A 15,934-nucleotide genomic window follows, 5' to 3' on the forward strand; every position below is an offset into this window, starting at 1 on the left:
ACGAAGTCAGCAAAATATCTGTGATTGATTGGTTTGAATGATGTCGGTATGTGGAATCATGGCATTCGCCCTATTGACGTATCCCATAATCCCTTGCGTGCCAGAGAGTCGCTGCAGTCAAACAATATAGAGAATCAACACAATGACAGTTGTAAATTAATATTATACTACAACAAAGTATTTTTTATGCTTTTCATCACGTTAATAAGAGAGTGCTGCATGATACCCTGAAAACTTGCTAAAACAATTATAACAAATAATCCGTGTCTGTTATGTTTAATCTGCATGGAATTTAATAAACGCAAACCAAATTTCAGACATATTATATATATTAGTCTCGAACAAAGAGGACAAACAGTGTTTTAAAGAACAATAATCAAGACGTTAAAGAGCAAACTTCATTTTTCCCCAGAACGACATGATCAGGAAGCGATTGTAGCTCACAGCAGCTCCCACTGAAAATAACAGAGAGACAGCCTGTGATTCTCGCATGTTTACATAAAATAAACACAATAACAACGTCTGTAAACCCAGAGAATATATTCACAAGAGTTTTAGGCACAATATAAAAATAGTTTTATGTTGCGATGTTAATGGTGTTGTCCGTGTGCAGCGGTTAGAACATCTCAATGCAGTTCTCAATGTTACTGAGATCTCGCAGCGCGGTGACCTTTCCGAGGTTTTGCGGGATTTGAAACATCAATAGGGCGAATTAATTATTTGAAATCAATACACTACAGAACGTGAAACAATAACATGAAAAAATACAAATGTATATTAAATATCTTAACGCCTTTCGGAAACAGCACAAGTTTGATGGTTTTAGCAGTCAAGAAAGAACAAATAAATATATATATGTATATAGGAACAGGAAGACAGAGGATGGGAAGGAGAGGAACAGTAGTAGTAGCCAACAAACCAGTAGCGAGCAATATTTCTGGTATTTATTTTTGTGTCTTTATATTTATACGAGCAAAGCGACGTGCAGTGGCACAGAGCTCGTTCATGGTACAGGGAGTCCCAAACAGGAAGTGCCAAATTTTGAGTCCACGGTGAAACAAGAAACGTCAAATGTTGAACACTTCCTTGGCATGGGTGGAGCTAGAGCAGAGGCCAAGGGTTGCACTGGACTCCACTGAAATCTGATTGGACACAGATGATTGACATGTCACAGCACAACACGTCTCATTGAAAAGAGCTGCATTTTGAAATCAGTGAGTCATACTGACTGCTAGGTTTCTCCTGTCCAGTAGTTGGTGCTGTGTACCACAAAACGTTCTAATCAACCTAATGTTTGCCTCAGATTTGAACTGAACACGTCATTTGAACCATGGACTAATAATGACACCAAAGTTATAGTTTAATTAGTTACTTTAAAGCTTAGTTGTAAGTGCAAAAAGTTGTATTAGTACCTTTGAGATTTTTTTATTGTGAATATAAAATTGACAGTGATACACTTCGCCAATTATTGTTCCAGTGGGGAAAAACGGGTCAGGGGGGTCTGAGGGATGGAAATCCTCAGAAGCTGAAAGGCAAAAAAAAGAAAAAATGCTTAAAAAGGCAGGGGGTCTGGGGGAGCGGGCAGAGCTCGCCCCCCAGGAGCTGAAAGGTTTTAGCCATGCTAATGCTCCCCTGAAGCAGTTGGTCAAAAAACAGTCTGAAGCAGTGGCGGCTGGCCCATAGGGGGCGCTAGGGTGCCGCCCTCCCATATGTGGAGGGGAAAAATTATAAAATATATACTCAACAAAAATATAAACGCAACACTTTTGGTTTTGCTCTCATTTTGTATGAGATGAACTCAAAGATCTAAAACTTTTTCCACATACACAATATCACCATTTGCCTCAAATATTGTTCACAAACCAGTCTAAATCTGTGATAGTGAGCACTTCTCCTTTGCTGAGATAATCCATCCCACCTCACAGGTGTGCCATACCAAGATGCTGATTAGACACCATGATTAGTGCACAGGTGTGCCTTAGACTGTCCACAATAAAAGGCCACTCTGAAAGGTGCAGTTTTGTTTTATTGGGGGGGGATACCAGTCAATATCTGGTGTGACCACCATTTGCCTCATGCAGTGCAACACATCTCCTTCGCATAGAGTTGATCAAGTTGTCAATTGTGGCCTGTGGAATGTTGGTCCACTCCTCTTCAATGGCTGTGCGAAGTTGCGACGACAAACTGGAGTCAGGTCGAGACCCCGATGAGGACGACGAGCATGCAGATGAGCTTCCCTGAGACGTTTCTGACAGTTTGTGCAGAAATTCTTTGGTTATGCAAACCGATTGTTTCAGCAGCTGTCCGAGTGGCTGGTCTCAGACGATCTTGGAGGTGAACATGCTGGATGTGGAGGTCCTGGGCTGGTGTGGTTACACGTGGTCTGCGGTTGTGAGGCTGGTTGGATGTACTGCCAAATTCTCTGAAACGCCTTTGGAGACGGCTTATGGTAGAGAAATGAACATTCAATACACGAGCAACAGCTCTGGTTGACATTCCTGCTGTCAGCATGCCAATTGCACGCTCCCTCAAATCTTGCGACATCTGTGGCATTGTGCTGTGTGATAAAACTGCACCTTTCAGAGTGGCCTTTTATTGTGGGCAGTCTAAGGCACACCTGTGCACTAATCATGGTGTCTAATCAGCATCTTGATATGGCACACCTGTGAGGTGGGATGGATTATCTCAGCAAAGGAGAAGTGCTCACTATCACAGATTTAGACTGGTTTGTGAACAATATTTGAGGAAAATGATGATATTGTATATGTGGAAAAAGTTTTAGATCTTTGAGTTCATCTCATACAAAATGGGAGCAAAAACAAAAGTGTTGCATTTATATTTTTGTTGAGTGTATATTTTTAAAAAAGAATTATCACTGTCAGTGTTACTTAATAGTATGTGTCTACATGCATTCTGAATTATTAAAACAGTATTTCCATCAAGTGACTCAACAGTGCATTTCCACCGACAGAAGCACAGAACATATCATTTTTCGTCTTGGGCGCTCACTCATCAGCCCCTTTAAGTGCAGCGAAATGACCAATTGCGTATGTTGCTAAGGAAAATAATAAATATTTGGCCAATCAGCATCGACAAATTTAATGGCTTGAGTCGCCCGTGGATTTGTCATTTGTCATTTGCGGAAACAGAAACCCCACCGATGTTTGGGTTATAGTTATTTTTTGTCTCTGTGTGTTTTGCTGGAGTAAGTTGAAGAACTTTGGGTCTTTTTGATGCTGCTCCTCCTGGTCGTTATGTCCTCGGTGGTTTTCAGCTGCGGATTTTAATCCACTTCAGGTCAGGTGAGCCGCCGAGCTGTTAGGATTTATTCCCAAATGTTGCTCCTGGTGTGGAAATAAGGATGAAAATTTAAGATAAAACAAATCAGTGATGTTTGGTTGTTTGTTTCTTTTAAGGGGTCAAAGCTGTGATCTTTATTGGTACAGCAGACGAGTTATAATGGTTAAGGGAGACCGGGGCTGTTTGTAACAGTGTTCAAAGCTGCAGCCATGGTGGCATTTTGGTCATAAAATATTGGAGTAGTTTCAACTCTGATCCTCATTACACATAATGAGGATCAGCCCACAAAAGTGAAATATTCTTTGGAGTATTCCACTGTCTAAAACAAATGATGTGCTCAGTTAAAAAAAAAAAAAAACTAAAATAGCAATTTGCATGTTTGTTTTTTTTTATTCTAACTCGGGCACTACTGAGTTCACACAAGACTAGACTAGTCATAGTCAGACTAACTCAAGTTTAGCAAAGCATTTAATTAAGTGGTTTTGTATGCTTACTTTGCTTTGTCCTCTACAGTGTTAATTAATGTTAATCAATTTAATTTAAAGGTTTTGGTGTTATTCGTTAGGACATGCGCACATGTATGCGTGTGTGTGTGTGTGTGTGTGTGTGTGTGTGTGTGTGTGTGTGTGTGTGTGTGTGTGTGTGTGTGTGTGTGTGTGTGTGTGTGTGCAGAGTGCAATGGTACCAAAAATATGGAACCAAATTTGCACTCTAAATGGAACAAACTGCACTCTAAATGCAATGTAACACAAATTGGATGAATTTATCCATGTCATGTGACATACAAAGCACCAATCAAATGACAAGGATCCACTCAGCCTTTTTTATATATATACACACATGTAATAGTATTGGCACCCCTGATGATATCCATGATTTTCCTTTATTCCGATCAGCGAGGATGTTGACAGACGGGCGCGAGTGAGTTCGTAGTCCATCCGACTCAGTTTCTGCCATGACCGCAAACCGGAAGTACACTTTCGTCACCGCAAACAGTAAGTTAAAACAGGAAATACACAAGAAGCATGATGGGAGAAACTGAGGAATTATCAGGGTTGCCCAAACGTTTGCATACAACTGTGAAAAAAAGACAAAAAAATGATGTAAGGTTTTGATGAGACACAGTTCATAATGATGTCATCATGTGGCTTCAGCATGGTGTTGTGCAGACGTTCTTCATCTCATCTTCCTGACTCACTTACAGGCTCACAGGGTGAACCAGGAGCGTGCACACTTTGGAGGAATTCTGATGTGCAAGGATGTGCTCATAACTCAAGCACGTTGAAACATAAGTCACAACAACGCCGAAGTGAAAAGTAACTCTGTGAAGTGGCTCTTTGTTATCTGCTGCTCTGAATCTGCATTACAAATGTGTGCAGGACATCCAGACACTTCTGGGCCTGACAGATTTTTATTTTTTATTTTTTTTTATGAGGGAGATAAAAGAAAACCAAGGAGGTTATCTCCAGCTCAGCTGACATTCCACGTCAGAGTATGGTGTTGACTGCAGCTTGCTAATTGAAGACACATTTGAGAGATGTCTCCTGGATGCCAAATGGGTTTCCTCTGATCTGGCACTTGTTGTGCAAGAGCACCCTCTACTGGTCGCCACTGTTATGATCAAACTGCTTTTGGTGCAAAAGCATGTAAGTGGCTGAAGCACCTTGAACCTAAAGCATGTATGTGATGCTGGAGTGTGTGACCTCCTTGTACTCTTTTAATAGGCCGTGCACGCTGATATACAGAGGGAGCCGGAGTCAGACTTGTTGCATGACTGAAAGCATCCGCTGCACAGCACACGTTGCATGTCACACGTTGCACAATGGATCCCTCCCGCTGCTCCCCAGCTTGTTACTCTGTGTGTTAACTGTCATGTGTCAACTATTCATCAAAATATGACCTTTTATGGTATTCATAAATGTTGTGGTTCTTGTGTCATTCCAGATGAGATTCCACAATTGATGGCTTGCACATGGCACCAAGAATTGCTGTAGTTATTATGGCTGGAATTTGCTAACAGGCACGTGTCAAATGTGTGTTATTATTATTATTGTTGTTATTGTTTTTATTATTATTATTATTATTATTATTATTATTATTATTGCTCAACCATGAAGAGGCTCCCTTCCAGCGCCTGGTGAGAGAAATCGCTCAGGACTTCAAGACGACCTCCGCTGTCAGAGCTCCGCTGTGATGCTCTGCAGGAGGCCGGCGAGGCTGACCTGGTCGGCAGCTTCCTAGTTCACAATATCGCAGTTTGACACGGTCGGCCAGTTCGTTACATTAACACTAAATTCACTATCTGGTATAAGATACGGATCCACTGAACCAACTGCTACACATCTATCATGATAAATAGCTTTATCTCAAGCATTTAAAGCATCGTAATAACCATACATTCTCTCCATTTTTCTATCATGCACCAGCCTCCTTGTAATTCAGAATGGAGACAGCACCTGTCCTGCAGCAAATCAGTCACGTGATTAAAAACCCTCTATAGAGATGGAACTGCTCCCGGCTAAAGAGAGTTCCAGGCTCATGTCTGCAGCGACATGTAGGCCAGGTTAGCCTATAACTAGCTCGATGGAGAGGGATAAATTCCAGGTAAGTTAAGGAACATGTATGTAGCTAATGCTGACAGTAGTAGGCCTAGTTACCACTTAGGTAGAAAACTAATCATAAGAAAATAAAAAGAAAACAAAACCCTAAAAATGAAGACTGATAAAATAATGTTTAACTGGCACATATGTACGTGTGTGTGTGTGTGTGTGTGTGTGTGTGTGTGTGTGTGTGTGTGTGTGTGTGTGTGTGTGTGTGTGTGTGTGTGTGTATATATATATATAAATGAGGCCCAGGCAGGTTATGTTCATCTTTGTCTCCAGAAAATACTTCTTGCGGCAATGTGATCTTTGTCTACGATGCGCCCGTGCAGAAGCCAGTTTTGTTTGTTTTAAATGGCAAACAGAAAAGGAGCTGAAGAATTCGAAAAGACATCCGTCTGTCTCGACTGATACCTGACAGAACTTTTAACATTTTTCCCGTGACCTATCCAGTCTGTCTCTTTAGGTGCCAAAACACTGCTGGATGTCAGGAAAAAATAAGGGAGGTGAAGAGAAAGAAACAGAGTAAGAACAAAAAACATCCAAAACAATCTTGGCCTGGCACACGAACAACATTTTGGGTCTGAGAGAAAATGGATTGCAGATGTCTGAAGAAACCAAAAGAGGAAATGTTTACAACCTGGTGCACCTTGTGTATTCAGCCCGCACCGGCGGTGCTGCCTAATAGCCTGACTGCTAACAGTTAAAGCGGTGTTAGTCAACAATGCTAAATAACCATGTGTCATTCATGAATGTGAGCTAAAACGGAACAGTTTTAACAAAGAAATGGAGCCAGCCAGGAGCAAAATGTAGGAAGAAGGAATTCTGCTGTTAATATCTGATTCATGGGCAGCGTGGTGGATTAGTGGTTAGCAATGTTGCCTCATAGTGAGGAAGTCCCAATTTCAAAGATATGCAGGTTTGGTGAATTAGAAACTTTAATTTATCCATGTTAATGTGTTTGTCTGTATCTATGTGGCCGTGTGAGAGACTGGCGGCCTGTTCAGCGTGAGCCCCGCCTCTAACCCAGCGACCATTGGGATAGGCTCCAACTCGCCGTGAGCCTTAACTGGTTGAGAAAATGGATGGACGGATGGATATCTGATTCATTGTCAACCCCCAAAATTACTGACGGCCTTTGGGGACACAGTGAAAACTTATCACCAATTCATCAAGATGTGCACAACAACACTACGCCCCAAACCAGAGTCTAACAATATGAGCTAAAGCTGTTGTGGTTTAAAGAATACTTAGGAGACAGAAATTAGAGCAGTCAAGTGGGTCTCTCAGTTTACTCAACCATAAGTCTTGAACAACCCCTTATGAACAGAGCAGACACAGATTGATGACATTCTGTAATGTTTTTAGGAAACTGGGACCTTACTTCTACGTGACTAGAGTCTATTAGAATCTATTACTTGGCGCCATTTATTCTGTTATCACATCAAGCTGTCCTTGGGTCAGGGAGATCCCAACAAAGCCATCTTCTCACCAACAAATATTACAAAGAAGACCAGTATTCCTTTTGGAATAACCATAACGACAGATGAAGTCTGGGAGCATGTGCTGGTGACACAGTCCATTCATTCCAGGTGTACCCAAGGATCCTCTAAGGAGACCGAGGACCAAAGACATCCAGTAGTCACCTCGCATCCACATCTCACAACCACACAATAAGATTGGAAGCACCAGGACCTTGAAGACTTGGGCCATTGTTGTTGCCAAATACCTTTGTCCAGTGACCTCATGAGCTCTTCCCAGGCGTTTCTTGTTCTCAGAGGCCGCGGACCCAGAGACATGAACATCACTGCTGAGACAAGTAAATGTTTCAACAGGTTCAACACTTTTACTGCTTACAGATACACTTCTGTAAGCAGAGTCCAGGAAGTCACTGATAGTCTGGATTGTATTCTTGGATCGCAGCATCATGCATGAAGTCAAGGTCAGTAAACCGTCACTAACAAAGACACCTAGCTGCCCATTTCCGCAACCCAACCCAGATCCATGACCGGTCAAGAACAATATCACTCATACACAACTGGCTATCTTTTGTTTGTTTTTGTTTATATATATGTGTGTGTGTTTTGTATGAGATAGTTTACATACTCAGCTGAAGCATTTTAGCTCATTTCTATTTGTCTTTGTGGTTAATTTATTGTAATTTTCTCTTGACACTCCACATTTCTAGAAAAGTACGCGGGAATGATAGATGTAAGAAACTGGTGACTTTTCCTTTTCCGTCTGGCAACATATTGTACCAGAATCCTTCCAGACACAAAACGTCCATGCTAGTGCACATGCAGACCCAGCACTGACGCCTCATCGTGGTGGTAATCCCTCCCTCTTGGTCGATTCCCGAACAGGATGGTGGACATCCAGGGTTGATCTGGAGAGGCCTGTGGGTGGATTTGTTTAATGTGGGAATGTTGTTACACATGGACAAACATGGTATTCTTGACAGATCCTTTATCCTGGTATGATGGTCTGGTAAATCCCAGACGATCAGGGTCTGAGGACCTGCTGCAGTCTTAATCCACCTTCACAGCCTTTGTCTGATCCACATTTGAGGACTTTTTGTTTCACCAGAGCCCCGTTACCTATATCGTGTGCAGGGTTCCTGTTGGGCCTTCATGGCTACTGTAGCATCCACAAGGCACACAAGGTCCCCACCATTTTTCACCCCTGCTTGATCCACTATCCAGGTGTCACGAGTCAGACAAGTGGTTGGAATTTGACACCCCACTGACTGTAACCTTTAAATATGAAATTCACCCTTTGATATGGATGCACATTCCTGAAACATCCAGCAGGTGGCAGCACAGCATGTGGAGTGCAGATCAATGTTCCAAAGGTGTATCGAAGGTTTTAAAACATTTCACAGTACTGTTCTGAGGTTGCTGTCAGTAATTTGCAGTAGAGATGTAAAGGTATCATCCCCAGTCACATGGTCTACCCGTCCTATAATTCTGGTTTTACTTTCCCATTTTGTTGTACATTTTGTTCTGTAGTTAGCCGTGTAGTGGGTATCATATTTCAACCCAGTCTTACACCAGTTTGTGATGGCATTACGAAAAGTAAATTAATCTATGGGTTCGTTATATCGTCACTTTTCGTGATGGGGCACAAAATGTGGGGTCACGGGGAGGGGGGTCTGGGGACGTTAGGGTTAGCGGAGGGGAGACACTTACATTATGGTTATGGTTAGACTTAGGAGAAGGGGGAAGATTATAAATAGTAAAATTTTAAAAATGCGTCATGAAAAGGGGGCGGTTTTCGTGATGGGGCTGCATATTTCTCTGTGCAGTTCCTAGCTTAATTTGTACATTCAGGTGCCGCATCCAGCAGGGGGCAGATGTGCCTATGGAATTTTACATAGGTGAAATGAACTTGCTTTAACAATTGATCTCATGCATCAAAGTGAACCTAATTTTCATTACTCTGTTCTTATAAGTGGAAGATGTAGAAGATGATTTTTTTTTTTTTTTGTACAAGTCCCAAGCCATTATGAGTGCAGGAGAAACACATCTTTCAAATGTGAAGGCGAGTCCATGAAAGGTGAATTTATAAGATGAAAACAAATTTAAATCGTAGCTCTCACATCCATCCAGAGCAGCAGGGCGTCCTGATTGTCAGACCAAAATATCTCTTCCAGTTATTCATCAAAATTCAGTGACATGAAATACCGGCCGCGGAACAATGAAATACAGCCATCGTAATATCAGTCAGAATGTCTTGCCAGGATAAACACTCTACAGAGTGGAGGGAATATTTCTCAGCATAAAACACATCTGTCTTCCAGACCGCTGATACGAGCCTTCACGTGGGTTTTCTTTCCAGCCAGCCGATGGTGGAACGACCCCCGTCTCCGTGCTTCACCTGTGCACTCCATCGTGTGGCTCATCGCATCTGCTGCTGTGCACAAACACACACACACACACACACACAGTCACCCTTCCATCACCCCGCCGGCTGTAAAATCAGCTGCTGCCACATGCTAAGTCGGGGTCAACAGTGTGTCAGAGTCTTGCCTATGTCAAACAAGAAGACAGGCGTGCACTGCAAGCTCACCCACGACAATCACACACACGTGTCATTATGTTCCTACACTCCACAGCGTTCATGCTCGATGTTCAAAAGGTAATTTTCCCCATTTTAAGCCACATCAGAGACAATTAGTACCGCACATAAATTGACTTTATTACATCACCAAGCTGGTTATAAACTTCAGAAATGTAATTTATTTATTTTTTTATAAACTATAAATATATTTTATCCATCATGAAAATGTCTGTGTACCCCATTTTACACACCATATTTAATGACATCAAATATATTTTGAACCCTAAAATTCTGGCATTTATTCGTATGACATCTTTGTGACATCAAAAACTAAAGCAGCTCTTACACTTGGCCAAGTTCAACACTGAGCCTGGCCCACACGGAAATAATTAACCTGAAATATAACAAAGTTGAGGACAAGGAATATGCCAAGTTTGTATAGGGTTGCACTGGCTACGTTTACATGCCGTTAATATTTGGGATAAGGTCAATATTCCAGTTTCTGAATCATTAGGAATAACCCGTTTCCATGCTTAAGCAGACGGAGTTACTCCTGTATACATGGTCATTGGTATCATTTGGAATATCCCCATCTAAACAGCGATGCACGTCTTCCACCAGTGCTTGATTTGGTCTGGCGTTCGTGCAAATCCTGCTTCGCGTAACGTTTCGGCACCCTCCTTGTAAATGTCGCTATCTCTGTACTTTCTACTGTCAATAAAAGACATTATATTCATGTCTTTCACGATACTAATGAAGTACTCAGTATCCTCCTCGCTCCAAAAGTGGCGCTGTGCTGCCGCGTTTGGATTTCCCCATACTTGTTTATCTCTGCTTCTGTGGTGTCCAGTGGGTTGCGCGTGCTGCATACAAGTAGTTGCCGTACTCAAAAGACCAAGATTCCTTGCGGATAGGACATGCGCAGAACACTAAATAATGTTCCTTTCTATGGGGATATTCCGATGCGCGTTTATATGACTTGATATTCAGGTTAGGAAAGGAGTAACCCAGGGGTCATATTCGGGTTTTTAAAAACCAGAACATGAGCTTATTCAGGTTTTTGCGGGTGTTTACATGGCCGTGCGCAACTGGGTTATTGCTCATATTCCAGTTATAAAAGGGTTATGAAAGGGTTATTGGCTGCATGTAAATGTAGTCACCATTTGGCTCATACCTTCCTAAGGTGAGCATGGGTGGGGCCAGTGTCCACCGAGCTCTGTGGCGGGAAGGGGACAACTTGTTCAGAGTGGTGTATCTATTCAGAAGGAGTCGGTGCTGAATGTGACCAGGTGATAGCTGCTGGGGGGAAAGTAGCTGAGCTGTGCGCTAAGTTGTAGCTTGGCCCATTATGGCGCCACAGGTTGGGAGCTTTCGCACTGAATGCAGTAAGCGCTGTGCGCTGCTGTGACGTCCATTATCTTCCATGGCTAGCACAGCGTAATGGTAGGTACCACACTTATTGCGTACAGTGTGAAAGACCCTTACATTTTGGGGCTCCAGCAGACAAAGATACAAGTTAGCACACCTGAGCTAAAGGCTCTTTCGCCAAGCGTTAAGAGCATGTTTATGCAATTCAATAGATGCTCAAAATTCTCATTTTAATCTCAGCCTGCTTTATTATGTCACAAACATCTACTGGTTGAAGCTAAACAGCTAGCCAGTAACAGAGTTAATAACGTAATCTGTGGAAACAAACCTGTTGAAAAAACTAATATAATTTTAAAATGAATTTTCTTTATAGCAGTAGTGTGCAAAGGTTTTAGGAGCCACAGAATGTTGGTAATGCAAATATTTTGTATGTGTGTGTGTTTGTTATTTTACTATATTATGCTGCTTTACACATAAGGACGACAAGTCACAATGCAACAAGTTATACATTCTTAGCCGCTGATCACAAATGTGATGGCATGTGTCGCTGGCAAATTATTACGAGCCATTATGCACGGTCAAGAATATTGTCCCGAGCTGTTGCACGCAACAGCACATCATTACGTTCTGTCACAATCTGTCAGGAATGTTGTGAATTTGGTGAATTTTCTCCACAGACCCCGCATATTCTTCCTACTGCCAGCTGCTGAACAACTCAGATCACTCCAGATTGCTCCTCAAAATCCAGATTAATTCACAGCAGAACTTTGTGATTGCATATTTAGTTGGACTCTGTGCCGTGGAGTGGCGCAGAAAGGGGGAGAAGAAGATGGAGCGAGCCAGATGTCCAGCTGCACACGGCTCTCCTCTGGCTCAGACTCATTCTCCCAGATATCAGGCACAACAGCAGTTCGAACACCTGCAGGAGCACGCATCGGAACGAGACTTTTAGCTGACTTGGCATCACTGTTCTTCTTTGGCATATTGCAGCAATGAAACTGAATGCAGTGCAGCAGGGTTTATTTGTGTGTTACGTGAGAGAAGTGATTCGTTGTGGCGCACAGTGAAATGTGACTTCGTATCAAAACGACAGTTTCCATGTCAATTCGTAACAACACGTGACAGTATGAGCTCCAAGAACCATCACAGGAACCACTACGAATGCTGTCACACTCTATTAATGATCACCACTTATCAAGACGGATCAACGTGAAATGAGGTTGGTGCACACCTACACGCACTGTTAAGAACCCTATTCAGATGCATTAAATCACGTTAAAAATGTCAGCATTGTGCCAAGACTATGACATTCGTAACGCGTCCTGCCTATGTGTAAACGCAGCGTTATATTTATTTTACTATATTCAGATATTCATACCCCCAACCCCACATGCAAAAAATGTACCAGTGCTACTGTATATATTTGAGTTCTGTTTTATTCAAGAAGCCAATCAATCCTCAGTTTAATAATTAAAAGAAAAAATTCAATAAATGTATTGAATACATTTTGATTTGTTTGGAAGTGTACTGCTGAGTGCCTGACATCGCAAAGACAGTTCAGCCAAACTACTCATGTTTCAATATATTTACTGCAGCGGCGGTACATAGTTTGAGTTTGGTGTCAAGGCTCTGAACTCATCACTCCCTTCATGGGCAGTGGGAGAGCTGAGAATTTAGCATCTTAAACAACCCGCCCAATTTGGAGGGAGTATTTACTGAATGTGGAGAAAGTATGCTGTGATTATGTGGCGTGAGACCTGTCAGAGTACATGGAGTCAGCTTGAGTTGTCTGCCTGAACTGTCTCGCCTCATTTGGTGATGGTTGCTCAAAAATAAGAGTGGTTGTAAAAACCTGACAGAATACAATTTTTGTGTTTTTGTAGATCGGCCCAAAGAAAATTTGTAGTTTTAAAATAAATGATGTATTTTTAATAGAGAAAGGCTGCAACACACATCATTTTTTGATAAAAAAAAATTTAATTTTGAGCAGCACATTTCATGTACTACCGAAAACGTAATTGTCAAAACTGAAAAAGGAAATTGAAAGTTTCAACCCAAATCACATTACAAATGAACACTTTCAGTCGTTGTAACACAGAAGAAAAGTGTTTGTTTGGTGTCACGTTGGAAGGATTGCATTTTAATTTGGTTTAGCCATTGATTTTGTGAGTTTCTAACAGCTTTAAGTTTAATTCTCGTCAATGGTTCCTGCAAGATGCAACACAGCTAAAATACTCCGAGACAACACCAGATGCTGCTACAATCCAGACACCTGACCCTGCGTGTGTTTACTCACACCACCGTCAAACATTTACGCACCCAACCAAACAGTGTCATGAGGAAAACCACATCATCTCGCTCTGGTTTGCATTATCATGTAGCCAAGTCATTATCCTTGTCCACTGAGAGAGAGGAAAAAAAAAACTCTGAAACATCCACAGTAATCAATCTGATGGACCCAGACAGTAGAAAACACGAAGAACATCGTCGTAAACAACTTATCCGAACTTGGCTGAAGACACATTTCCTCCATGAGGGGATAAGATGTCACTCTGCGTTTCATTCAGGGTGTGTCTTCACATTTGAGTTTGGAACCACAAACATCTACGCACTCAAAGTTTGTTCTGTGAGCAGAGACACTGAGATATTTGTCCAAATATTCAATAAATTCCTACTTCTCACAATATCTGAACCTTTTCCATGCAATGTTATTTTTCTTCCATTTATTCCATGTAAAGTACGAACTGTGCTCACATGTGCAGGGTCGAAATTCACACCTGCAAACACACGTCCTCTGGTCTGTGTTTTTAATGGATTTAAATGTGGGTAATGTGTTTTCCCTGACTGTGGCGACGGCTGGACATAAACATGCAGTTCTTATAATTGTTATATTAATAAAAACGCCATCATGACTGACTCCCGTCCTGTGTGCAGGAATATTTACTGAGTGAAAATTCCACCCGTTTCCAGCTGCCACACCTCGTTAATCTGCGGTCACACTTCTAGTTTTCACAACATGTTTAGGTCGGCATCTTAGCACTTAGCGGTCACAGGGCAGGCTGATATTATGCTGCCGCTAACATCCCCCGTGGCCATCGCCACCGATGCCAGTCGAGGGCCACGCCCACTTTTTTAGGGCTCTGCAACCTCATACAAATAACTGCTAACATCATCATCTCAGTTCTCTTTTAAACATGTAGGTGTCCACTCACAGAAATGAAAAATGGAGCTTTGGGTGGTGACAGATTTCCCGCCAAACAAGTCACATGTTAATTAGCCCTCGTGAGTCCATGGACCGCTGAAGGTGGATGATTATACTACTTAATAACTATTTACACAAAGCTTTCCCAGGAATCAGCACGATAATCAAATGAAACTCAAAAAAAAAAAAAAAAGATGTTAACAATGTAGAAAAATCCCAAATAAAAGGGCTTATAAAAAAAAAAACAAATGGACTCACATTTTTACTCACTGTGGCTCAGCAATCCGTGTTCACTTACATCAAATATCATAAGATCCAATATGTTGTCTATTGCATGTTTATTTGTCCATCTTTCTTACTTTTTGGAATTTAAAAATCCTTTTGGCACACACCACAAGCTGGGGGCTTCCTGTATAAACCCACTGTTCACGTCTCCATCCATATCCATCTGATGTTTTCTGTTGTCCAAACTGCATGAGATAATATCCAATGTCTTGATTGTTGCACGTTTTTTTGTCAAACTTGTTTACATTTGGAATTTAAAAGTCCTCCTGGCACACACCACAAGCTGAGGGCTTCTTGCAAAAATCCGCTGTTCAGTTTTTCATCCCTGACTATCTGACATCCAAACCAAGGATCTTCCATAGAGACTACATCCCACATACATCCAGTCGTCTCTTTGTGGTTAGCATCCAAGTCTTACCACCATACAGGAAGCACCAGGAACTTAAAGACTTGCACCTGCATTCTCATGAAAAACATGTGCTTCACCAAACATCTCTATGACCTTATAACTCTGTTTCTGTGCCTGTTGCTTTAAATGGAAAAGAGCTGGAGAGGTTCTATGCAGTATTAAGCCTGATGGGCTGAAAATGTGTATCTGACATTATCATATACCTATAAATGATATGCCAATATGATTGGATAAAACACTAAAGAATAAATAGCAATACACCCTTTTCGCAGATGGGTAATATTTTTCATACCACCCGAATATAATCAGCCAATCAGGTGTCACGTACAATTCATTCCGCCTCGCTTAGAAAACAGCACTTGGAACTTGAGGTGCATGGATGATGAAAGAAGCAAAACACCTTCGCAATTTATGTCGACATTTTGATGAATTTCTTCATTTACAGCAGCTTCATTAAACAAATGTACTCGAATGATTATCAGCACGACGGCGAGCTTACAGGCTAACCTCCGCTAACACTAGAAGACAGTTGCCAGTTATGGCTTCTAAACAAGGGAGAAAAAAAAAGAAACAGCACCGTTCAGCTGAAGCATTAGTGGACGTAAAATATTCTGTCTGTTAAGAGCTTCACCTCTTGTTCCACGTCTGTATTTCCCACCGGTGTCACGTACATCCACTAAGTGAACAACTTGATAACTGATATTATTTTAT

This window comes from Thalassophryne amazonica, chromosome 11 (genome assembly GCF_902500255.1).
Source record: "Thalassophryne amazonica chromosome 11, fThaAma1.1, whole genome shotgun sequence".
Taxonomy (NCBI): domain Eukaryota; kingdom Metazoa; phylum Chordata; class Actinopteri; order Batrachoidiformes; family Batrachoididae; genus Thalassophryne; species Thalassophryne amazonica.